Source organism: Oryctolagus cuniculus, chromosome 11 (genome assembly GCF_051225735.1).
Source record: "Oryctolagus cuniculus isolate XC-2025 breed Fujian yellow rabbit chromosome 11, ASM5122573v1, whole genome shotgun sequence".
Lineage (NCBI taxonomy): Eukaryota > Metazoa > Chordata > Mammalia > Lagomorpha > Leporidae > Oryctolagus > Oryctolagus cuniculus.
The window spans coordinates 96,325,995-96,351,390 of NC_142877.1; the positions used below are offsets into that span (position 1 = coordinate 96,325,995).

Consider the following 25,396-nt stretch of genomic DNA (forward strand, 5'->3'; position numbering starts at 1 on the left):
GGGAATAGGGGTTTAAGAAAATGGTCGCATGGGGAGTCAATCAGTGGATGGAAGTTCTGGCTTCATCTCTCCTCTCTTGGTCTGTTCAGTTTGCTGTCAAATAAATAAATAAAAAGAAACAAAAGAAAAGGGCCCCAAAGGAAGTGAAACTTGAGCTGAATCTTAAGACTGCCAGGTCCAGCCACGATGTTCCAAGTGGAGGGCATGACATGGGAAAGTCTAGGGGACATCAAGATGTTTTGGTGGGACTGGGACAGAGAGAGGAGTGGTGGAAATGAGGCTGGAGAGGGAGGCAGGAGCTGAATGTCTGTCCACATCAACTGCATATGTCACCTCTTTGCCTATGGAAATCTGATGAGCTTATCAAGTGTTTCAAAAGGTCAGCAAAGCTGAATGATGAGAGACATTGAAGTACTTAAGTAAGCTGTTGCCTAGAAACCTTGTTTGGCACAAAAGTGTCCTTTTTACCACCCTTACTTTGTTGCTACCCTGAGGTGTCAAATTTCAAGCAGAGTCCTGTCCTTGAATGTCGCTCCCCGTCTTCGTGGAGGAACGACACAGGACCCTGCGCTGTTCTTTCGTCTGCTCGGCCCTCCCCGGGTTTGCTGCTGGTTCTTCCCGGGTTGGCTGCCGTCCCTCCCACCTCCGTGGAAGGGCGGTTCCCCCTGCCACATTCCCCACTTCCACAGGGGAGTGGCACACCGCCGGCCGGCTCTCTCAGGGGCTGCACAGGTGTTCCTTCAGATGTTCCCCTTAGATGTTCCTGGTGCATGCCGTCTCTCTCCTCCTTTATAGTCCTCTTTCATCAATCCCAACTCTGCTACCCACACGCCAAGTACGCTGCTCTCCTCCAATCAGGAGCAGGTCCCACAGTTTATTGATTGAACTGGAGGCAGCTGTGTAGAAGCTGTTTCCCTTCTCAGCGCCATATTGTGGGAAAGCAGATGCATAGACTAAGTCTTAATTCCAGTAACTTAGTCTAGTCCGAGTTGCTCCCAGTTGCTCCCCACACTTGAATGACTGAGAACCATGGAGTTCTCCTGAGCAGGCACAGGTGAGCCCAAAGGATCTGTCTGTACACCTATGTGAGTATTAACCACAGACTCAAACTGCTCCACACCGCCACACACTTGTTCTCCTGGCTTATTCTTGACCTCCCAGAAAGGAAGAACAGTGAGACATTACTGCTGAAGGGGAGAGGATGCTCTGCTTGTCTTTTTTCTAAGTTTATTTGAAAGGCAGAGAGAGAAAGAGAGAAAGAGAGAAAGAGAGAGAGAGAGAGAGAGAGAGAGAGAGAATCTTTCATCTGCAGGTTCACTCCCCAAATTCCTGAAATAATCAGAGCTGAACCAAGCTGAAGCCAGGGGTCCCAAACTCAATTCAGGTCTCCCACTGAGGTGACAGGGACCCAGGCATCACTGCTGCCTCCCAGTGTGCACATTAGCAAGAAGCTGGACTGGAAGTAGAGGAGTCAGGACCTAAACCAAGTCTGGCATGACATGTGGGTGTCTCCAGCAGTGTCATCTTCTCTGTGCCAAAGCCCACCTCCTCTACTTCAGTGTGCTGTCATCACTGAAGTATGGACATTCATCCTTCACTGCTCAAAAGGAAAGATCATAATGAATTTTATTTACTTGGGAATCCACAGATTAATTATGCCCCAGCATTTATAAAGTTTTTTTTTCCCAATGTTAAAAAAAAAAAAAAGGATTGAAATTAGAGGAAAGACAATGAATAAACTATAAATGAAATTAAGTCTATCATGTAGTGACAAATATTATATTTTGGTAATTTCTTTCTAGCCTTTTTTTCTGTGAACACACATGTACACACGAATTCATAGAGTCAGCACCCACCACAGTGTCTGAAATGCCCTTGTGCTGAATCTTCCACACAGGCTCAAAGAAGAGCTCTAATCTTTGGTGTTGCATTCCATCCGATTTCCCCTCAAGCAAGGTCTTCAATGTCTTTCTGCTTTGTCTAACTGTATCAGTTCTAAACAATTTCTGGGTCACAATATCATGTCTTTTTGTTTGTTAGTTGGATGCACTTTGAGATGGGTTTAATTGGATGGCTTTGTCCTTACTCTAAACATAATTTGTGCTAAAAAATATAATTGGGGGGCCGGCGCTGTGGCGCAGAGGGTTAATGGCCTGGCCTGAAGTGTCGGCATCCCATATGGGCACCGGTTCTAGTCCCGGCTGCTCCTCTTCCAATTCAGCTCTCTGCTGTGGCCTGGGATAGCAGTAGCAGATGGCACAAGTGCTTGGGCCCCTGCACTCACGTGGGAGACCTGGAAGAAGCTCCTGTCTCCTGGCTTCAAATCAGCGCAGCTCTGGCCATTGCGGCCAATTGGGGAGTGAACCATCAGTTGCAAGACCTCTCTCTCTCTCTGCCTCTCCTCTCTCTGTGTAACTCTGACTTTCAAATAAATAAATAAATCTTTTTTTAAAAAATATATAATTGGAATTACATTGTACGTCTTTGGTCACATCATGATCTGTGCCCCTGCAGCGCACTCACCCACTAGGTGCATGTAGCTGTGCTACGCCTTGGCAAGCCTTGTTTGTCTTTTAGTGATGGAAACCCTGCCATACAGAATGCAGATTCACCATGATTATGTCTTTCCTCAAATGCTCCTTTCTGGGAAGTCTTTCCTGATCATCCTACATACATTTGCCATACGAGGAAGCTTCAAAACATGCGTGGAAAATGAAATTTAAAAGATCACTTTTGGTGGCCAGCACTGTGGCATAGTGGGTAAAGTTGCCACTTGCAGTGCCAGCATCCTATATGGGTGCCAGTTCAAATCCCAGCTGCTCCACTTCCCATCCAGCTCTCTGCTGTGGCCTGGGAAAGCAGCAGAAGATGGTTCAAGTCTTTGGGACTCTGTACCCATGTGGGAGACCCGGAGGAAGCTCCTGGCTCCTTGGCTTCAGCCTGGCCTAGCTCTGGCCATTGCAGCCATTTGGGAAGTGAACCAGCGGCTGGAAGACATCTCTTTCTCTGCCTCTGTGTAACTCTGCCTTTCAAATAAATAAATGATTTTTAAAAAATCACTCTTTTTGGTGACTTTTTTGTTTGGAAATCACATGTGATTTCTTCATAATACACATTTCTGTGGGCATTTTGAAGACCCTTGTCTGTTTAATTCTTTTGGTAGTAGTCATTACCACCTCACCTACTATATCTTACTGATTTTTCTTGTTTATCTACTCTCACTAGATCATGGATAACCATGAGAGAGCCACTCATGCATTGCTTAATGAACATCTTTAGGGGCTCGGAATTGTGCTTTGTGTGGAATAGAGAGCTAAAAAAAAATATCTAATTCCTTCTAGAAATTTATGATTTAATTAGAAATACCAAACAGGTAAGCAAGGATATACAGTAGTAATTTTTTTTTTTTGACAGGCAGAGTGGACAGTGTGAGAGAGAGACAGAGAGAAAGGTCTTCCTTTGCCGTTGGTTCACCCTCTAACGGCCGCCGTGCTGCAGCCGGCGCACCACGCTGATCCGATGGCAGGAGCCAGGTGCTTCTCCTGGTCTCCCATGGAGTGCAGGACCTAAGCACTTGGGCCATCCTCCACTGCACTCCCTGGCCACAGCAGAGAGCTGGCCTGGAAGAGGGGCAACCGGGAAAGAATCTGCTGCCCCAACCGGGACTAGAACCCGGTGTGCCGGCACCATAAGGCAGAGGATTAGCCTACTGAGCCGCGGCGCCAGCCTAAGTAATTTCTAAATAAGTGGGCAGAACAAAGTAGGAGTGTTCTTGGGACAGGAACTGAGCAGACAGTCTCACGTAAGGATAAAACAGCGTGCAGAAGCCAATGCTCGGAGGCAGATTGGATCATGGAAGAATCTGAAGGTGAAACATTTGTCTCATCCTGTAAGCAGTGAGAATTTTTGAGCAATAGAATGACATGAGAAAAACAACTTATGAAGATTAGTCCGGTAAGCCAAGAGTGAACATGGAAACAATGACAACAAATAGGACAAATGAACCTCTGATCTGAGACATCAATGATCCCAACATAGGGAGGGGAAAAGGCAGGGAGAAGGGACAAAAAGGGAAGGACAGCACTGGGAGGCATCGCTGAAGAGTATCGAGTCGGAACACATCAGCCTCTAGTACGCAGTCAGGCAATTCTTGAGACAGGTTTAGGATCACCTAGGGCCGGCATTATGGCACAGTGGGTTAAGCTGCCACCTGAAACAAAGGAAATACATATGAGAACTGGTTCAAGTCCTAAGGCAGTGGAGGATGGCTCAAGTGCTTGGATCCCTGCATCCATGTGAGAGTCCCAGATGGAATTCCAGACTCCTGGCTTTAACCTCACCCAGCTCAAACCACTGCATTCATCTAGGGAATGAACCTATAGATGGAAGATATGTGTATGTGTGCATGTACAAGTGTCTCCCTCTTTGTAACTCCACCTTTCTAATAAAAATAAATCTTTTGAAAGTATAAATGAGATCATTCCCCATTAGAAAAGTTTCTACCAATGGCTTATAGGAGACAGAGGTTGGCTGCCTGGCTAGGGAAGGGAGCAGCAGGAGGGCCAGAAAACATGGGGTATTGTCAGCTGGGTTATTCTATGTAAAGTTAAGCCAATTTAAAGAGCCCAGATAAAGAGGAATAAAAATGAGAAGAGGAAAAAGAGAGAAAGAATCGCTATTTTAGATAAATCCCATATGGGTTATGCTCTTAATTTACTTAAACCAGATGGCTAAGCCCAGGACTGACTAATTTATCACCATCCTGCCATTCAGAGCCAAGCCTGCCTTAGGTTCCTAAGCAACTGTGAAGGGAAATGTCAGATTGCATGAAATTTCCTGAGGAGATCATGTGATACCCCAAAGCACATCCCACTGAAAAATGCCTCAAGCCCTGGAAATCACATTTGCGAAGCCAAAGCTGCTAGCTCTGCTCTCTGCTTGCTGTGGCAGATGCACAACCCTTCCTCTATTTGCAGGCAGTGTGCTAGGGGCTCTAGGAATGTGAAAGAGCAAACTAAGAGCTAGGATGGCTTAGAAGAAAGCATTCAAATTTGGTATTTCCTATTCTCTTACACTATGCTATGTACTTCCAGAATTTCCTATCAAGGAAAGGAAAGTAACAATGCGTTTTTAAAAGAAGCATTTAAAATCTGGAAATAAAGCAGCAGCCTGTTAGCAAACTACATCTATAAATTGGTCAGTATTGGGCACAACACAAGAGGATTGAAGAACTGTGGACAGAATCAGGAACGGGGCTAATTTATGATCTGAAAAGAAAAATGTCACATGGGCAAAAGTCATCATTAATATTTTTTTGAGGAGTCACCATGTGCTAGGCCAGGATGAAATGATTCTAATCTCCCATTTCACAGATGAGTAAATAGAGGCATCTGAAAGGATTTAAGTCGGGTGACATAGCTGGTATATAAGACTGTTAGGGACCAGTATAATGGACCTGAAAAAAGTGACTGGTCAAAAAAAAAAAGGGAAGGGCACTGAGCAGCCAACACCATAACTGGCACACATCAAGTAGTCTCTGTCTCACAAGCAGAGGGCAGGTCTAAAGCTAACAGCAAAAGGGATTGTCAGGTGCAGAATGAAGCCTTTGCCAAACTCACTGTGGTATCCTGGAACAGAAACAGGGCGTTGGTGAAACCTGAACAGGGTCTGTATTTAGCAAACTGGAATGCACCCATGCTGGTATCTTAGTTGTGACAGATGTACCGCAGTAACGTGAGACATGGGTAAGTGATATGGGGAGACTCCTGTGTTACCCTGCAACTTCCCTATAAACGTAAAGTCATTCGACACTTGAAAGTTTACTAAAAAGTTGTTTAAGAAAAGAATATTGGTGAGGGTAGCACTGCATTTTAGTGGCCACTCAGTCCCTTGGCAGAGATTAATATTAATGACAGTCAAATGACTAATGTGATTTAACACTTCTAATATTCCAGCTTCTGTTCTAAGAATGTTACATGCATGCCCCTCTCCCTGTCATCTTCAAGACAAGGCTTTTAAAGGCCAATGTTGTGTCTTAGAGCATCAAGTCACGACTTGTGACAACAGCATCCCATATCGGAGCCCCAGTTCAAGTCCAGCTGCTCCAAATCCCTGATACATCTGGGAAACCAGAGGAAGATGATCCAAGTGCTTGGACACCTGCCACCTACATGAGAGTCCTTGAGGGAGTTCCAGGCTCCTGGCTTTGGCCTGGCCAAAGCATTCATGAAAGAAATAGAGGACAACACACACATACACACACACACACATGGAAAAATCTTCCCCGTTCATGAATTGGAAGAATTAATATCACCAAAATTCCATACTACCCAAAACAATTATAGGTTCAATGCAATCCTAATCAAAATTACAAAGACATTCTCCATAGATCTAGAAAAAAAATCCCTAAAATTCATATGAAAACACAAAATACCTCAAATAGCCAAAGTCAGCTTAAATAATAAAAGAAAAGCTGGTGGCATCATGATACCAGATTTTCAAGATGTACTAAAGGGTGTTATAATCAAAACAACCTGGTACTGGCACAGAAATAGACATATAGACCATTGGAACAAAATAGAAATCTCAGAAATTAATTCAGACATCTACAACCAAGTAATCTCTGACAAATGAGCTAAAATCAATCTCTGGAGAAAGGACAGTTTCTTCAATAAACGGTGCTGGGAAAATTGGATCTACACATGCAGAAGTCTGAAATAAATCCCTACCTTACACGTTACACAAAAATCAACTCAAAATGGATCAAGGATCTAATCTATGATCTGACATCATCAAATTACTAGACATTGGGGAAACCCTGCAAAACATTGACATAGGCAAAGACTTCTTGGAAAAGATCCCAGATGCACAGGCAATAACAGCAAACATACACAATTGGGATTACACCAAGCTAAGAAGCTCTGCACTGCAAAGGAAACACTCAACACTAAAGAGGCAACCAACAGAATGGGAGAAGATATTTGCAAACGATGCAACTGATCAAGGATTAATATCTAGAAACCTATAAAGAGCTCAAGAAACTGAACAACAACAAAATAAACAATCCAGTTAAGAAATGGGCAAAGGATATAAACAGGCATTTTTCAAAGGGTAAAATTCAAATGACCAACAGACATTCGAAAAAATGCTCAGGATCACTAGCCATCAGGGAAATGCAAATAAAAACCACAATGAGGTTTCACCTCACCCCAGTTAGAATGGTTCTCATCCAAAAATCAAAAGTAACAAATTCTGGCAAAGGGTCGGTGCCGCGGCTCAATAGGCTAATCCTCCACCTTGCGGCACCGGCACACCAGGTTCTAGTCCCGGTCGGGGCACTGGATTCCGTCCCGGTTGCCCCTCTTCCAGTCCAGCTCTCTGCTGTGGCCCGGCAGTGCAGTGGAGGATGGCTCAAGTGCTTGGGCCCTGCACCCCATGGGAGACCAGGAGAAGCACCTGGCTCCCGGCTTCAGATAAGTGCGGTGCACCGGCCGCGGAGGCCATTGGAGGGTGAACCAACGCCAAAGGAAGACCTTTCTCTCTGTCTATATCTCTCACTGTCCACTCTGCCTGTCAAAAAATTAAAACAAAAAATTCTGGCAAAGATGTGGAGTAAAAGGTACCCTGTTTGGGGGTGGGGTGGGGGCAATACTAACTGGTACAATCACTACAGAAGACAGTATGAAGATTCCTCAGAAAACTAAAAATAGATCTTCTATATGACCCAGCTATCCCTAACCTGGGACATCCAAAGGAAACGAAGTCAGGCTATGAAAGAGATAACTGCACTCCTATGTTTATAGCAGCTCAATTCACAATAGCTAAGATATAGAATCAGCCTAGATGCCCATCAACTGATGACTGAACAAAATGTGGTGTGTACATATATATACAACAGAATATTACTCAGCCATTAAGAAGAATGAAATCCTGACATTTGCAACAAAATGGGTGCAACTGGAGAACATTATAAGCCTGATCCAGAAAGACAAATATCACATTTTCTCTTAATTGTGGTAGTTAATATACAGATATTTAAAAGGTGGTGGATGTCAGATCATTTTGTAGATAGTTACAAACATGCTTCACTGAATCTTACCATATAAATGAAAATATACTCTCATTTCACATATTCAAAAAAAAGATAGAGGGGAATAGTGAGGGTTCTTGGGATACTAGCAATGCTTTGCTCTTCATATGAGTGTGATCAGATGACCAAAACACTCATTCATCTATACATCTATGTGCATTTCTTGGTATATATACTGTATTTAAATAAAATACTAAACAAAATTTGAATACATAAGTTAAAATTTTCTTTTAATGTGAAAAGATAAAACAATGCTCAAATTCAGTGAGTTTATACCTAGCCATATAGCTCAACAGAAAATAGAGCAAATATGGAGCCCAGTCCTTACTCTGGGTGTTCCCCAATTTACAGGAACTTTTTGGACTTCAGTAAGAATAATAACGATCAGTATTTCCTGGAAAGATTGTTTTAAGGATTGAAAATGACGTAAGGGTCTCTAAAGATGTCAAAATTAAATAAAGAGGAATCCATCATAAACTATTATCTCTTTATTCTTTGTTTTTTTTTTTTTTTTGTCCTCAGCAAATAAAAATTCCTGACCCACACTTCCAATCATCCAACTCTCAATTTCAAACTAGACCTCAGTGTCAACTATTACAGCAAAAGGAAGACCATAGCAGAAAATCTAAGAAAAGTATTTTGGCTTCTGTGACTGCGGGGACCCAGATCCAAGCAATATAAGGACATATAGGGGTACAGGGTGTTGCTCACAAACTGATTTTAGAATCTTACCACATTATTATCTTACCTACCCCAACCTAGCCAGGAAGATAAGGGTATGGAAATCCAATTCACATATTGCTACCAGACAGCTGTTTAGACTTTAGAAAAAAAAATTAAGCCCTTTGCTAATCCATCTGCCCAGACCTGGAGCCCCTTCTAATTTGCACAAACACAAAAAATACACCTTCAGCAGTCTTGCCCTTCCCCACATCCACACCTGCTTAAAATGTGACATCTCACATTGCTTGATCCAAAACAGTTTAAGAAAATAGTAACAAAACCTCAAGCTTAGAGTCACAAAATGCATTCATTTTTTCAACCAATATTTACTCAGCCCCTACTATGTGCTCTAGAACAGCCTCTTCTGTGTGATCCCAGGGCTGCCTTTGGTCTCCATCTTTTGCCCATGCTGACTGCAGGTCTTTCATTAACAATCCACTTACTGTTCCTCAGCCAGAGCCTTGCCTTCTGCGGTGCAGTCTGCTACCCTCTTTTCCAGAATGGAATATTGTTCTACACTCCTCTTTCTCTCAGGCTTTACCTTTCTCTCTTTCTTTGAGAGGCACAAAGACAGAGATAAGTAGAAAAATAGACCTCCCATTGCTAGTTCACTGCCCAAATACCTGCAACATGCAAGGCTGAGTCAGGCCAAGACCAAGAGCCATTAACTCAAACCAGGTCCCCTAAGTGGGTGGCAAAGGCCTTTTTTCAATTGATTTATTTTCATTTATTTGAAAGTCAGAGATGAATAAATCTTCTACCCACTGGTTCACTCGTCAAATGCCTCCATCAACTGGAGCTAGAACAGACCAAAGCACGGGGCTAGAACTCAATCTGGGTCTCCCATGTGAGTAGCAAGGACCCAAGTACTAGAACCATCATCTGATGCCTCCTGGGGTGTACATTAATAGGAAGCTAGAATGGAAAGTGAAGACAGAACTCTAACTTGTCACTCCAATATGGGATGCAGGCATCCCAAGAGGCACTTTAACTGCTATGCCAGACACCTGCCCCTAGGGACCCAACTATTTGAGCCTCATCTATTACGTTTTGGAGAAGTTGAAGTCAGGAGCTGGAGTCAGGAATTGAACCCAGGCCACCTGGTAAAGGACACAGCATCATAGCCACTAGGATAAAGGCCCACCACACAGCTTAATTTCAATGTCCTAATAGTTCCATGCAACAGCTCTTCTTGCTGCACTCTGTGGTATCCTGTCATTAACATCCGATTCCAATTAACCCACACAACAGCCCCTGAACACAGCAAGTGAAGCTGAAAGAACATAACTCATATGAAGTGATTCAACTACTGAGTGGTCCAGTTCAACAAATTCTACAAAATAATAATAGTAAAAATAATAGCTAGTACTTGAAACTGAGATTTTAGATAGGCTGCATTTCTCAGTAATGACCAAGTCTCAGGAATGATCATGGGATTGAGCAGCATGAGGTAGAATAGAAGGCAAGCTCATTGAGGGAGGGAATGTGGGGAGCAGCTCGGACTGGACTGAGTTACTGGAATTAAGACTTATTCTATGCATCTGCTCTCCCACAATATGGCGCTGGGAGAGAAGTAAACAGCTTCCGCACAGCTGCCTCCAGTTCAACCAATAAACTGTAGGACCTGCTCCTGATTGGAGGAGAGCAGCGTACTCGGCGTGTGGGCAGCCGAGTTGGGATTGGCAGAGGAGGACTATAAAGGAGGAGAGAGACGGCATGCACCGGGGAACATCTAAGGGGAATATCTAGCTGAAGGAACACCTGTGCAGCCCCCGAGAAGAACCGGCCGGCGGTGTGCCGCTCCCCTGCGGAAGTGGGGAATGCGGCCAGGGGGAACTGCCCTTCCACGGAGGTGGAAGGGATAGTAGCCAACCCGGGAAGAACCAGCAGCAAACCCGGGGAGGGCCGAGCAGACGAAAGAACAGCGCAGGGTCCTGTGTTGCTCCTCCACGAAGAGGGGGAGCGACAGGGAACCCAAAGAACACCAAGAACAGATGTCTGGAACCAGCGCTATGGCTTAACTTGTCTAAGCCTTCACCTGTGGTGCCAGCATCCCATATGAGCACAGGTTCATTTGCTGGCTGCTTCACTCCCAAACCAGTTCTCTCTGCTTATGGCCTGGAAAAGCAGTAGAAGATGGTCCAAGTACTTGGACCCTTGTACTCACATGGGAGACCGAGAACAAGCTCATGGCTTTGGATTGGCCTAGCTCTGGCCGCTGCAACCATTTAGGGAGTGAACCAGTGGATGGAAGACTTTTGTCTCTGTCTCTCCCTCTCTCTGTCTGTAACTCTCTCTCAAATAAATAAATAAAATCTCTAAAAATACATAAATAAATAGAACAGCAGTTGTCTTAGCCTGTGTTCTATTGCTATAACAAAATACCTGAGAGTGGGTAAATGATAAACAGAAGCTTATTTGGCTTGTGGTTCAGGAGGCTGAGAAATCCAAGAGCCTGGTGCTGGCATCCATTCAGCATCCAATTAGGGCCTTCCTAATGCATCCCAACATGGCAGAGGGCACCTCATGGGGAGAGAGAACAAGCATGTACCAGTTCAGATCTCCATTCCCCTTCCCAGAAAATCACCAGTTCCACCATGAGAGCCCTGCCCTGACAATCTCTTCTGATCCCAATTGCTTCCTAAGGTCTCTATCTCCAAATATGTTAACATATGAGTCTGGGGTATGTTTCACCATGAGTTTGTAGGGGACATTCGAACCATGGCACTAGATACTAAAAATTATCTATAAGGATAAAACAATCATCATGATGTATGATAGAAATCACGCAGGTAAGAGGAGCCTAGAGCTAAAAATCCCTAAGGAATAAGGAGGCAGTACAGGATGATGGTAGACACAATGGAGTATGGTCTGATGACACAGCAGTTGTTATTGGTGGCAGGAGCTGAGCAGCAGTCCTGGCTGTCCCTCTTCCAATTTAGCTCTCTGCTTTGGCCTGGGAAAGCAGTAGAAGATGGCCCAAGTCCTTGGGCCCCTGCACCCGTGTGGGAAACCCGGAAGAAGCTCCTGGCTCCTGGCTTCGGATCAGCACAGCTCCAGCCATTGCAGCCATCTGGGGAGTGAACCAATGGAAGACTTTTCCTTCTGTCTCTCCCTCTCACTGTCTGTGACTCTATCTCTCAAATAAATAAAATCTAAAAAAAAAAAAAAAAATTATCCAGGATGTTGTCAGGACATTATCATTAATATATGTTGTAATATTCTGAGTAGATACCAAGTTAGGGATTTTCTGAATCAAAGAGTCTAACACTTTCCTATTTGTCTATGACCTGAAATATCTGAAATTACCTCCGATATTTTGGGTGATGGCTAAAGAGAATTAACTTGGTGGGGCCTTCCCTGACTCCCCTGTCTAAATTAGCCACACTCCCTTTATGTCAACATTTATTGAGTGCCTAAATGTATGTCATATAATCCTCATAACAGCCTGCAAGGTAATAATTTCCATTTTACACACAGGAAATCTAATGCTCAGAAAGAGAAAATGAGTTGCCAAGATCTCACAGCTATCAAGGTACTGAAGCACAATTCATAATGGTCTTTTAAAGTAATTGACCTTTTCTGAATCCTGGGTTTGAGCTGCACTACCTGGGGCAAGTTGTTCAACCTTTGTGTTCCTCTGTTTCCTTATCTATGTACTACCTGTACCATCAGTTCTCATCTCCAATGGTTACTGTAAGAGTTAAATAGATTAATATTTGTAAAGCTCTTAGAAGAGGGCATGGCTCAGTAAACCTTCCATAAATGTTCGTTATTGTAGCTATCCCTAAATCTCAGATTTCAGACTTCAAAACCCAGGGTTTTTTTTTTTTTTTTTCCAAAAAAGAATTAAGGGGTAGTGTTTGCCACAGCAGTTAAGACTCTTTTTGGGATGCCTGCAGCTCATATCAATGTACTTGTGTTCACGTGCTCACCTCACTCTCAATTCCAGCCTCCTGCTAATGCTCACCCTGGGAGGCAGCAGGTGATGGCTCAGCTGCTTGGGTCCCTGCCAGTCACAGGGGAGGCCCAGATTGAGTTCCTGGCTCCTAGTCTTGGCCTGGCTCAGCACTGGTTGTTGTGGGCATTTGAGTAGTAAACCACTGGATGGGAGACCAATCCCTCTCTCTCTTGCTCACTCAAATCAATTAAAATTTGTAAATAATTATTTAAAATAATTAGAAATCAATACATTTTTTGCTTTTTATCAAAAAACATTCAAAAATTCAGTAATTGGTATTATAACCAATATTTGATAAGAAAACATGATCTTTTTATAAAACCAAAGATTCCTATAACGAGTACTCAAATAATATATTTCACTTTGTGTTTCTATGGGGGTGCAAACTGTTGAAATCTTTACTTAATGCATACTAAACTGATCCTCTGTAAAAAAAAAAAAAAAAAAGAAAAGAATAGAAACTATCAACTCCCAACTTGACTCTCACTGGGATTAAACATGACAATAGGTCTGATCTGATTTCATCATCATTAAAAAAAATCATCTATTATTTTTCACTTTATGTTTCTGTGTGGGAGCAAACTGTTGAAATCCTTACTTAATGTATACTAAGCTGATCTTCTGTATATTAAGATAATCGAAAATGAATCTTGATGTGAATGGAAGGGGAGAGGGAGTGGGAAAGGGGAGGGTTGTGGGTGGGAGGGACGGTATGGGGGGGAAGCCATAGTAATCCATTATTCGTACTTTGGAAACGTATATTCATTAAATAAAAGTTAAAAAAAAAAAAAAAAAAAAACCAAAGATTTAAGGAGAACATGTCAGAATAATAACTTTTATTATACTTTGCTTTAAGAGAAACATTATACTCATTTTTTTAACTTTCCTAGGAATAGTAAACATGTGATTTGTCTATTGTATTGAGAATCACTTAGCCATATTTTCCAAAATCTTCTTTTAAGATTTATTTTATTTATTTGAAAGGCAGAGTGACAGAGAGAGGGAGAGACAGAGAGAAAGAGATCTTCCATCTGCTGGTTCACTCCCTGAATGGCCACAACAACCAGAGCTGGTTCAGATCAAAACCAGGATCCAGGAACTCCATCTAGGTCTTCCACATGGATGGCAGGGCCCCAGGTGGGCCATCTTCTGTTGCTTTCCCAGGCACAATAGCAGGGAGCTGGATCAGAAGCAGAGCAACATGGACTTGGGTCACCACTCTGATATGGGATGCCAGTGTAACAGATGGTGGTGGCTTAACCAGCTGCGCCACAATGCCAGCCCTTACACTGCTATTTTTTTTGCTAATCACCATAGGTATTTAATTTTTAAAAATTCAAGGAATTTGATTGGTAGCTTTTGAGAACTATGTGACTAAATTAACAGGGATAATAAGCTCATTTACTGACTTTGTTTAATGCAAACAGTAAAGGAACAAGGAACATTCTTGGATATGGCTCTGGACAAAGTAAAAGTGATGCCTTTGGCCCAAGTACTTGGGTTCCTGCTGCCTATGTGAGAGACCCAGATAGAGTTCCTGGGTCCTGGCTTTGGCTTGGCCTAGCCCTGGTTGTTAGAAACATTTGGGAAGTGACCAGTGGATAGAAGATCTTTCCATCATTCTGCGTCTCAAGTGAATAAAATATGTAAAATATTTTTTAAAGCAAAACCAAAACCTGTTCTTTAACTAGGAATTTGGCTTTCCTATTTTATTGTGATGGGGGGGATGGGGGGGTCCCTGAAAGCTGAATTGAAGATAAGGAGAAAAATCATTTATGGAAGAGCCATGAATATCCTTAACTTAAAGCAAGACCTGAAAAGGAACCACAGAAATGCTCAGGGGACCCATGTGAGCCACACTGTTGATTCAATTGGTCAATCTACAATTGTCTCTGTTTGAGTGATGAATAATGCTAATCCACATTATTTATTGCACATTGCTATTATATTACTCACTGATCAGCTTTCTGATTCACTAGTTGTCAGGCATGTATTCAACAAGAATCAAGTAATAACAACTAGCATAGCTTATGTGCCTTGCACTGTGAGTGACCCTGTTTTATCACTCTTAGCGAGAAGGGCATAGTGCCATAATTCCCATTTTAAAGGTAAGGAAACTAAGACCTAGAGAAGTTAAAATAATTTTCTCAAAGGTTATACAGGTAGATCCAGAACACAAACCCACTCTGGCTGATTCCAGATGTTTTATTCTTAACCACTCTGCCACCCTACCACCCCAAGTCCTATTCTGTCATCTTTTGAAGTTATAGAAAACATAATGCTCCCATCTAACAAGCAAAGAAAATATGACACTAAGTCATCCTTAACAAGCATCCTGGAAGAGACTTGAACTAAAAGAAATGTTCTAGCACAGGCCAGGTTGCCAACTTACTTCACAGCCCAAAGCAGATCCCAGACTTGGCTTTTTCATCTCTCTTTTATTATGATGATTTTTGTAATGACTGATATCTTCTGGTCCATCAGGGAATTTATAAGGATGAATGATCCAATTAATGTCTTCTTTCATTACCCAAGAAGTTGGCTTCTAGTTAACAATTTAAATGGGAGTGGGGGAAAGACGACACTGAAAATCTGAAGTATTATTTTAGAAGATTAACAGGCACTTTCACTTCTTGTATTAGTTATACATATAGTATAAGTATATACATATGACCATGTGAACTATTTCATGGAGAAATCATTTGCCTATGAATCTGTTACTGACTATTCAGCACTGTGAAATATCTGAGATTTTACCCTACTTGTGAATTAGCATGTCCTTCTGCCATTATTTCATGAATTCTAATAAAATATATGATACTCCTGCATCAGAAATAAAGCACTCGGGGCTGGCGCTGTGGTGTAGTGGGTAAAGCAGCTGCCTTCAGTGCCAGCATCCTATATGGATGCTGGTCCGGGTCCCGGCTGCCCCACTTCTGATCCAGCTCTCTGCTGTGGCCTGGGAAAGCAGAAGATGGCCCAAGTCCTTGGGCCCCTGCACCCGCATGGGAGACCTGAAAGAAGCTCCTGGCTCCTGGCTTTGGATCGGCACAGCTCTGACCCTTGCGGCCAATTAGGGAGTGAACCAGCAGATGGAAGACACCTCTCTCTCTCTCTCTCTCTCTCTCTCTCTCTCTCTAACTCTAACTCTAACTTTCAAATAAATAAATAAATTAAAAAAAAAAAAGAAGGAAAAAAAGAAAGCACTTTATTCCTGACAGCAGTACCAATAGCCAGAGCACCAGTGCTTTCTTCCAGTGGTTCCAGGAGTCCTCATCCCTACAGAGTGACATGAAAGGGGTCAAATGACATCTGCATATGCAGTACTTCACATTGCAGAAGAGGAACGTTGTATGTGTTTAAATGGGCAGCAAACAAGCCTGTCCTTTGCTCCAGAAGGAGATGTTACCTCTGTCTTCCACAGGCTGAAAGTGCTATGAAGGGGTTGGCTCTGTGGCCCAGTGGGTTAAGATGCTGTCTGTAATGCCAACCTCCCATATGGGTGCTGGTTTGCGTCCCGGCTTCTCCACTTCCAACCCAGCTCCCTGCTAATGCATTTCAGAAGCCTCAAGTCCTTGGGCCCCTGCAGCCACAAAGGAGCCCGCATGAAGTTCCAGGCTCCAGGCTTCAGCCTGACCCAGCCCCAGCTGTTGGGGCCATTTCGGGAGTGAACCAGTGGATGGAGGCGCTCTCTCTCACTCTCTCTCTGTGTCTCTTCCTCTCTCTATAACTCTGCCTTTCAAATAAATAAAAAATTTTTAAAGAAGAAAATGCAGCCTGGAGTGAATACTGTCAGTGACTCTGCTCACTAGACATGACAGAAATGTCAGAGATCCCAACAGCGATCATCCTGTTTATTGGAACAGTATTAGTTTTGAATATTAGTCTTGCATAGATCCATAATTTTTTAAAAGATTTATTTATTTATTTATTTATTTATTGCAAAGGTAGAGTTAGAGAGGCAGAGGCAAAGAGAGAGAGAAGTCTTCTATCTTCTGGTTCACTCCCCAAGTGGCCGCAATAGCCGGAGCTGTGCCAATCTGAAGCCAGGAACATCTTCTGGGGCTCCTATGTGGGTGCAGGGGCCCAGGGACTAGGGCTGTCTTCCACTGCTTTCCCACTTCCACTGCTTTCCCAGGCCATAGCAGAGAGCTGGATTAGAAGTGGAGCAGCCAGGACTCGAACTGGCACCATTATGGGATGCCGGCAAAGCAGTCAGTGGCCTCACCCGCTATGCCATAGTGCCAGCCCCATTCCTAGACTGTTATGAATATAATACTGCCAATAAATTATACGCCAGGATCTCAGAATTTTCCTTTTAACAACAACAACAAAGTTGTGGCACAGCCACTTGGCCTAGATCTGAAGATGTCTGCATCCCAGCTCACAGTGCCTGGGCTCACTTTCCAGCTCTGCCCCCTGACTCCTACTTCCTGCTAATACAAATCCTAGGAGGCACTGGTGATGGCTCAAGTACTTGAGCTCCTGCTACCCACATGGAATACCTGGACTGAGTTCTGGGCTCCCTACTTTGGTCCCAACCCATCATCATGCCATTAGCCATTTGGGGAAAGAACTAACAGATGTAAGCTCTCTCTCTTGTCTCTCAAAATAAATTTTAAGTCTACTATGTCCCTGCACCTGTCATATTGTCCACAAATCCTAACAAGCCAACCCAGATTAAAAAAATAAAAATCAATCATTGGAAACTGATTTCAAGTGTCCCAGTGTTAAGGTGCTCTAAATGTGTAATGTAGGATTTATACTAAGAACAAAGATGAATACAGTATACCAGGGCAAAATGCTCTCATCAGCCCCAAGCCTAGTTTTGTTTTTTTTTTTTTTTTTAAGATTTATTTACTTGAATGAGTTACACAGAGAGAGAGGAGGCAGAGAGAGAGAGAGTCTTCCATCTGCTGGTTCACTCCCCAATTGGCTGCAACGGTCAGAGCTGTGCTGATCCGAAGTCAGGAGCCAGGAGCCAGGAGCTTCTTTTGGGTGTCCCACGTGGGTGCAGGGGCCCAAGGATTTGGGCCATCTTCTACTGCTTTCCCAGACCATAGCAGAGAGCTGGATTCGAAGTAGAGCAGCTGGGACTTGAACCGGCACCCATATGGGATGCTGGTGCTTCAGGCCAGGGCATTAACCCACTGTGCCACAGCGCGGGCCCCCTCCAAAGCTATTTTTAATGTCTGAATCTTAAACTCTACATTGATGGTATTGAAACCCACTTGCTCATCCATTAACTCTTGTGAGAGAAATGGAAAGGAAAAGGAATTTCTCTCTTAGGACTAGTCTTCTTATAAGCATCCCCAATATTTTACTTATAAGATACATTTCTGGCTGGCACCGCGGTTCACTAGGCTAATCCTCCGCCTACGGCACCGGCACCCCGGGTTCTAGTCCCGGTTGCTCCTCTTCCAGTCCAGCTCTCTGCTGTGGCCCAGGAGGGCGGTGGAGGATGGCCCAAGTGCTTGGGTCCCTGCACCCGCATGGGAGACCGGGAGGAAGTACCCAGCTCCTGGCTTCGGATCAGCGCAGCGCCGGCCGTAGCGGCCATTTGGGGAGTGAACCAACAGAAGGAAGACCTTTCTCTCTCTCTCTCTCTCTGTCTCTCTCTCTCACTGTCTAACTCTGCCTTGGAAAAAAAAAAGATACATTTCTGCACCTTTTAAGTGGGAAATTAGATTTGCATTTTATAAAGATTACGCATCCTATATTCAAATGAACATTTTTCTATTATTTAAATTATGACATTGTCCAATTAAATAAAGATGATTCCTAATTGCATTCAAATCAAACTACATTTTGCTCATAGTGCAATCATACTACAGTGGAATGCGGTCTGTAAAAGAGGCAGTAGTATGCTGAGGTCTGTTAGTTCCACTGTTGCAGGTTTACCCCAATGCAACAACGAGCAAAGTGCCTGGCACACAGTAGATGTCAAGTAGTTGTTGGGTGCATGAATGAACAAACAAATGAAAGTATGCATTTCTCTGTTACGTCATTTTCAGTTAATTTCCCCCAAGAAATGGTTCCTTTCCCTATAATTTATCAATACTATCCTTAATCATGTAACTACATTAGCCTCTTCTCAATGGCTTATGTGATTTGGCATCTGTACAGAACCTTCTATTGATAATTAAAAGCTGATATAACAAGATTCAGAGATCTATGCTCAAAAAATGCCTTTTGGGGCTGGCATTTGATGCAGCAAACTTGGGATTCACATATCCCATATCAGAGTGCCTGATTCAAGTTCAAGCTCCTTGGCTTCCAATCCAACTTCCTACTACTGAGCACCCTGGGAGGTAGAAGGTGACAGTTAAGGTGTCCAGTCCCTGCCACCCACATGGGAAACCTGGATTGAGTTCTGGATTCCTGGCTTTAGCCTGGCTCAGCTCTGGATATTATGGGCATTTGGAGAGTGAACCAGAAGATGGAAGACCTCTCTCTATCTGCCTTTCAAATAAAGTCAAAATAAACCAAAAATTTAATGCTTTTAAGTATTTCTTTTGACTCCTGTGATTTTATTTTATTTTTTTCTTTTTTTTATTTATTTATTTTTCTACTCCTGTGATTTTAGATAGTAACATCCAAGCTATAAAATCAAAATTCATATAAGCTTAAAGGAAAACTGTTCTACTCCTCACATCCAGGAGATCATAGTTGAACTCCACGCAAAACATTTTCCTTATCTTTCCCTGAGATCCTTGGAATGTTGCCTTATCAAAGTTCTCCATTTACTCATACACCCTAATTCCATTCACAAATAGCAAAGGTTTGCTGCTTCAAAATGAGGGGTGTATTGACTTTTCCCCAGATTTATTCCCCCAGGTATAAGCACCCAAACACTAACCAAAGCACACAGGAAAATGCAGATTGAGAACTGCTGCTCCTGCATCATTCTTATGATGTTTGTGTGGCAGAGTGCTGTATGTCCATGTGTCTGTGATTCTGGAAACACAGCCCCAGGAAATTTAAAATACAATCACATCAACTAATTTCAATAGTCTTCTTTTACGAAGTAAAAAAGAAACTCAAAATGTGATTGAAAGCCAATTTCTGCTATTTAGAAAAATGTAATAATCAAATCAGAGGTTGGTTTCAAAAGAAATGTCATTCCCTTCTTTGAATCTCATGAAAAAACCACTAACACACACCCAGAGGAGAACACTTAACAAGAGCTACGCTATAAAGAAATTAAAGAATCTGGAGAAAACACAATGGTGCACCTGAAAATAGTTTTCATTCCCTCCTTTGTGTGAAATTCAATTACACAGAAAGCAAACAAATGGAGCAAACAATGAAAATGGCACATGGGATTTTTTTTTCAATGACTATAAACTGCACTCTCTAAAACAAAAAGGCCATTTATACAGCAATTGCCTCTAACGATGGCCATTGTTCTTTCTTTGGGCGATTTCTGATCTTAAAAATGCTTGCCCTCAGAGACTCACACTGCACCCAGTCATGAACTCCTTTATAAAAAGAAATTCTCTCCCCAGTCAGGCAAACTAATTCTGCTCTCATCCTGAACTTTCTGTCTCAAGATTTAAAAACTTTAACAGTACTAAAACAACATGGTATTTATATCTTTTAGAAATATTTCATTGGGGCCGGCGCCGCGGCTCAATAGGCTAATCCTCCGCCTGCAACGCCGGCACCCTGGATTCTAGTCCCGGTTGCTCCTCTTCCAGTCCAACTCTCTGCTGTCGCCTGGGAAGGCAGTGGAGGATGGCCCAAGTGCTTGGGCCCTGCACCCACATGGGAGACCAGATGGAAGCACCTGGCTCCTGGCTTCGGATCAGCGCAGCGCGCCGGCCGCAGCAGCCATTTGGGGGGTGAACCAACAGAAAAAGAAGACCTTTCTCTCTGTCTCTCTCTCTCACTGTCTAACTCTGCCTGTCAAAAAAAGAGAAATATTTCATTGAGCCTGCTGTGGCCATCCTACAGTAGCAAACATGAAAAGGATGACATCTCTTGACTTTAACTACCACTGTAAATTATTTTAGAAAACTACTATAACACACATGTGCAAGCCTCCCAAAAAGAGCAAAACATACATCAAACAGATGAACTTCTTAAAAATTAAAATACTAGCACTATAAACAATTAACATTTGGCTCCATAAGACATAAAACAAAACCTAATTCAACACATCCCTGTAGATAATACAAGCCCAAGAGAATAATACCAAAAGAGGTTGTTTTAATTTAGAAGACAAATTTATGCCTGTTTGAATGATTTCTTATCAAATGACAGCAAGGATATTAGAACCTAGTCCCTGGCCGGCGCCGCGGTTCACTAGGCTAATCCTCCGCCTTGGGGCGCCGGCACACAGAGTTCTAGTCCCGGTCGGGGCGCCGGATTCTGTCCCGCTTGCCCCTCTTCCAGGCCAGCCCTCTGCTGTGGCCAGGGAGTGCAGTGGAGGATGGCCCAGGTGCTTGGGCCCTGCACCCCATGGGAGACCAGGAAAAGCACCTGGCTCCTGGCTCCTGCCATCGGATCAGCGCAGTGCGCCGGCCGCAGCGTGCGGAGCGCGGTGGCCATTGGAGGGTGAACCAATGGCAAAGGAAGACCTTTCTCTCTGTCTCTAAACATGACAATAGGTCTGATCTGATTTCATCATCATTAAAAAAAAATCATCTATTATTTTTCACTTTATGTTTCTGTGTAGGAGCAAACTGTTGAAATCCTTTCTTAATGTATACTAAGCTGATCTTCTGTATATTAAGATAATCGAAAATGAATCTTGATGTGAATGGAAGGGGAGAGGGAGTGGGAAAGGGGAGGGTTGTGGGTGGGAGGGACGGTATGGGGGGGAAGCCATAGTAATCCATTATTCGTACTTTGGAAACTTATATTCATTAAATAAATAAATAAAAAAAATAAATAAAAAAAAAAAAGAACCGAGTCCCATGACTTAAAAAAAAATACAATTGATATTTAAAGTAACATCTCATGTATGTAGCATCCAGGAAATCTGTTGAGTCTGGCTTTTTTTTTTTTTTTTTTTTTTTTTTGTTATTCTGAATAGAGTTGGAAACTGCTACTCACAGAGTAGGAGGTACAAAGTCAAAATTACAAAAATACATATTTCTGGGGCCAGAGCTGTGGCTTAGCAGCTAAAGCCACCACCTGCAGTGCCGGCATCCCATAGGGACGCTGGTTCGAGTCCCGGCTGCTCCACTTCCCATCCAGCTCTCTGCTATGGCCTGGGAAAGCAGTGGAAGATGGCCCAAGTCCCTTGGGCCCCTGTACCTGCATGGGAGACCTGGAAGAAGTTCCTGGCTCCTGGCTTCAGATCGGCACAGCTCTGGCCCTTGTGGCCAATTGGGGAGTGAACCAGTGGATGGAAGACTTCTCTTTCTCTCTCTCTCTCTGCCTCTGCCTCTCTTTCTTTCTGTGTGCAACTGACTTTCAAATAAATAAACACATATTATTATTCAGATAAATGCTTAGAACCTACTTGAACTCCTAAGCAGAAAAGTCCTAGGTGAAACCTCAAGTAATAAAATCATAACCAAGACAAGTGCCCTAGGTCTTGATGCTGAAGAAGCATTTTCAAGTTACCTGGGGGCTGCTTCCCTTCCTCTTGTCCTTCTGAAGGCTCTCCCTTGTCTAGGCCCAGCATCTATTCCAAACTCACTGAATTGACTCAAACTATGCCTTTCTTTTTTCATTCTGAGACCTTGGACAAGTCTCCTTATCTCTAAAGTCTACCTATCTTCCTCTCTACCAGACCTTCTCCTCCCAACTCTCAGGGAATTCTGTCTGCTTTGCCTCAAGCTCATTATCCAAACTTATATGGGCTTTTACTGACAAGCTTGAGATGTAAATGATTTGCTACAGGTGTTATCAACCCAGTCTTCCATCTTTATTCCAGGTTCTTGCCCCCACAATAAGAATTCAAGGCAGAGGCAAAATACAGTGCACAAGTGAGGGCAGGATTTATTTAAAAGAGAGAGCAGCGTGGACATACATTTACATGTGAATGTTGGCCACCCTATAGAGAGAGATCTGTTGTCATGAGTAGAGTAAGGAAAAGTATGCCAGAGAGTTGGCTATGAAGAGAGTGAGAGAAGAGGAGGAGGCCTGAGAAAGATCCCCAAGCATGTTCAAGAGCAAAATGGATCTCTCCTAACATTATCAGTCTCTTCCATGAAGTAGGGGGTGGTACCTTAATTGAATATACAGTTAGGATGGCTTTAGCATGCATAAGGCTTTTTGGAATGTTCATGGCATCTCCGTGTGCAGTTTACCTTCCGTGTGGCCATCATAGCATCTCCTTCCTGGTCCTTCATTGAAAGGAGCGATTACCAAACTGACAGGTGAGGGAATAAAGTTGCAATGCAGCGTTGGCATAAATTCCTGGTCATCTACCCCCGTGTAACTCCCTGCTAACCAGCTCTGCTCTCCCCTGGTGGACTTCATTGTTTTAATACAGAACCAGAAGAAACTAAAATCTCAACAATATGCTGTTGTGAGTATTTGAAGCTCACTGGCCATATTCAAAACTGACTCCACCACTTCTCCCATGCTTCGAACCTATTTGTGAAAATTTTGGGGTTCCATCTTGTGCACCTGAGGTAACAGTACAGTTCTATTCTTGGGGATAGTGTAGAACAGTGGAAAGAGCACTGGGCTTTGGGGTCAGACAAATCTGGAATCCAATCCATTTGAGTCTTTGAAGGATAGCTTCATATCTCTTGAGCTGCTTCAGTTGTAAAGCAGGGAAGATAAAACCAGCCTCCAGGGTTGTAGAAAAGATTAGATAACAAAAGAACTCCAAGCAGAGAAAAGTAGCAAAGAGGGCACCCTCCTGGTGGGTCAGAAGGACAGGTGCTGAAGTTTGCAGAAGAAAGGATTTGGGAGATGGCTGAAAACTTAGTCCTAATTCAGTCCTAGAACACCATTATTAAGGATAGGAATCCTTTGGTTGAAACCATTTTTTCTCCAATGAATACATCTTTATTGAGCTTCTCCTCTGAGCCAGCAAGAGAAACTACCACTACAAAATTAACTCTACTGCTGTCACTCTCAGGGTGAAGGGAAGCCTGGAAATGAGAGCCAGCAAGGTCTCAGACGGGAAGGGATGTTTTACTTTCAGGCTGAGTCCCACAGGGTCAGAGACATTCAGAGGAGTCTCAGTCACACAGGAGGAATTCATGCGGTCTCTGTAGGAGGGTGGAGTGAGGAGCAGTTATTCACTCCCTGTACAGGCTCCATGGAATGATTTTCAAGGGCGTAGTGGGAGGGCCCGAGAGGGGAGTGGTATGGGAAAGGAGTGCTCTCGGGCCACAAGGGGTTTTAGACCTTCTTGCAGACTGGATCATCTCAGTACAAATGGCTTAGAAGGTTGCCCATTGAGCGAATTTAGTTAATGGGAAGAATATGCCAGGGGAGTACAGGAAGTTCTCTGTTCATGTGTCCTTCCAGGTGAGATGAGGAAATCAGACTCAGTATATATAACAGTACAAATAACCCTTCCATCTTTCAAATATAACTTAGGTTCACGAGTAACAGTGATGTCTTCTTCTGTTTGATTTTATACATTCCTGATAGTCTTGTTGATGAAAATGAGTGGCTACCACATCCTTTACTGCAAAAAAAAAAAAAAAATTATGTATTTGTTTTCATCTTTCTTGAAAGGCAGAGAGAGAAAGAGAGACATCTTCCATCACTGGTTGTTTCCCAAAATGCCTGCAATGACCAGGGCTGGGCCAGGGCTGGGCCAGGCCAAAGCCAGTGGAACTCAACCTGCATCTCCTGGACCGGGGCAAGGGTCCAAGTACTTGAGGCTTCATCATCATCTCCTGAGGTGCAAATCAGCAGGAAGCGGAGCAAAAGCAGAGGACTGAGATATGGGATGTGGTATTTTAGATGCTGTGCCAGACTCCTGCCCCAGGTGCTTTACATGTTTTACCCTAACTCTATAAGACAGTGTTAGTAGCCCCACCTGACAAATGAGAAGACAGAAACAGAATGAGCCAAAGACCACATGGCAAATACTGTAAATGAAGGAGCTGGCTTTCAGCTGCAGATTGCCTGTACCCCCAGATCCTGAACTGTATCCTACCGCCTACATGCTCATGGACTCTCCCAAAACAGGAACTTACCAAGGTGCTATATATATATTTTTTTTTTACTAATACCTAATATAATAAAAATCATACTAGTATTTACTGTAACAATGTTAATTTTTTTATATCTTAAGTGTTTTAGGTCTTTTTTTTAAGATTTATTTATTTGAAAGGCAGAGTTACAGAGAGGGAAAGGCAGAGGCCAAGAGAGAAACCTTCCATTTGCTGGTTCACTCCCCAGATGGCTGCAAGAGCTGGAGCTGGGCCGATCCAAAATCAGGAGCCCTTTCCTGGTCTCCCACGTGGGTGCAGAGACCCAAGCACTGGGGCCAGCCTCACTGCTTTCACAGGTGCATTATCAGGGAGCTGGGTCAGCAGTAGAGCAGCCAGGACTCCAGCTGGCGCCCATATGGGATAGCAGTGCCTCAAGCAGCAGCTTTACCCACTACACCATAGCTCTGGCGATTCTACAAATAGGAACTGAGCTTTCCTAAGTTCAAATGAGCTATGACTGAAAATGCCAGTTAGACTATGTAT

At 43.3% G+C, this 25,396-nt stretch overlaps 1 long non-coding RNA gene across 19 annotated transcripts in view; it reads right to left on the minus strand.

The window, feature by feature from the left end:
- The window catches only part of LOC103348347 (uncharacterized), a 370,913-nt gene that overhangs the window by 329,117 nt on the left and 16,400 nt on the right, over positions 1-25,396 (minus strand). For 3 of the 19 annotated variants that reach the window (XR_016216912.1, XR_016216913.1, XR_016216914.1), the window contains exon 3: positions 22,350-24,378. The exons of 10 other annotated variants lie outside the window; for them this stretch is intronic. This is a non-coding gene — a long non-coding RNA (uncharacterized LOC103348347). Of the gene's footprint in view, positions 1-1,608; positions 4,211-13,689; positions 13,954-15,165; positions 15,319-22,349; positions 24,379-25,396 lie in introns of those variants that run through there. 6 more of the 19 variants (XR_011380192.2, XR_016216924.1, XR_016216915.1 and 3 more) reach the window with 5 other exon arrangements.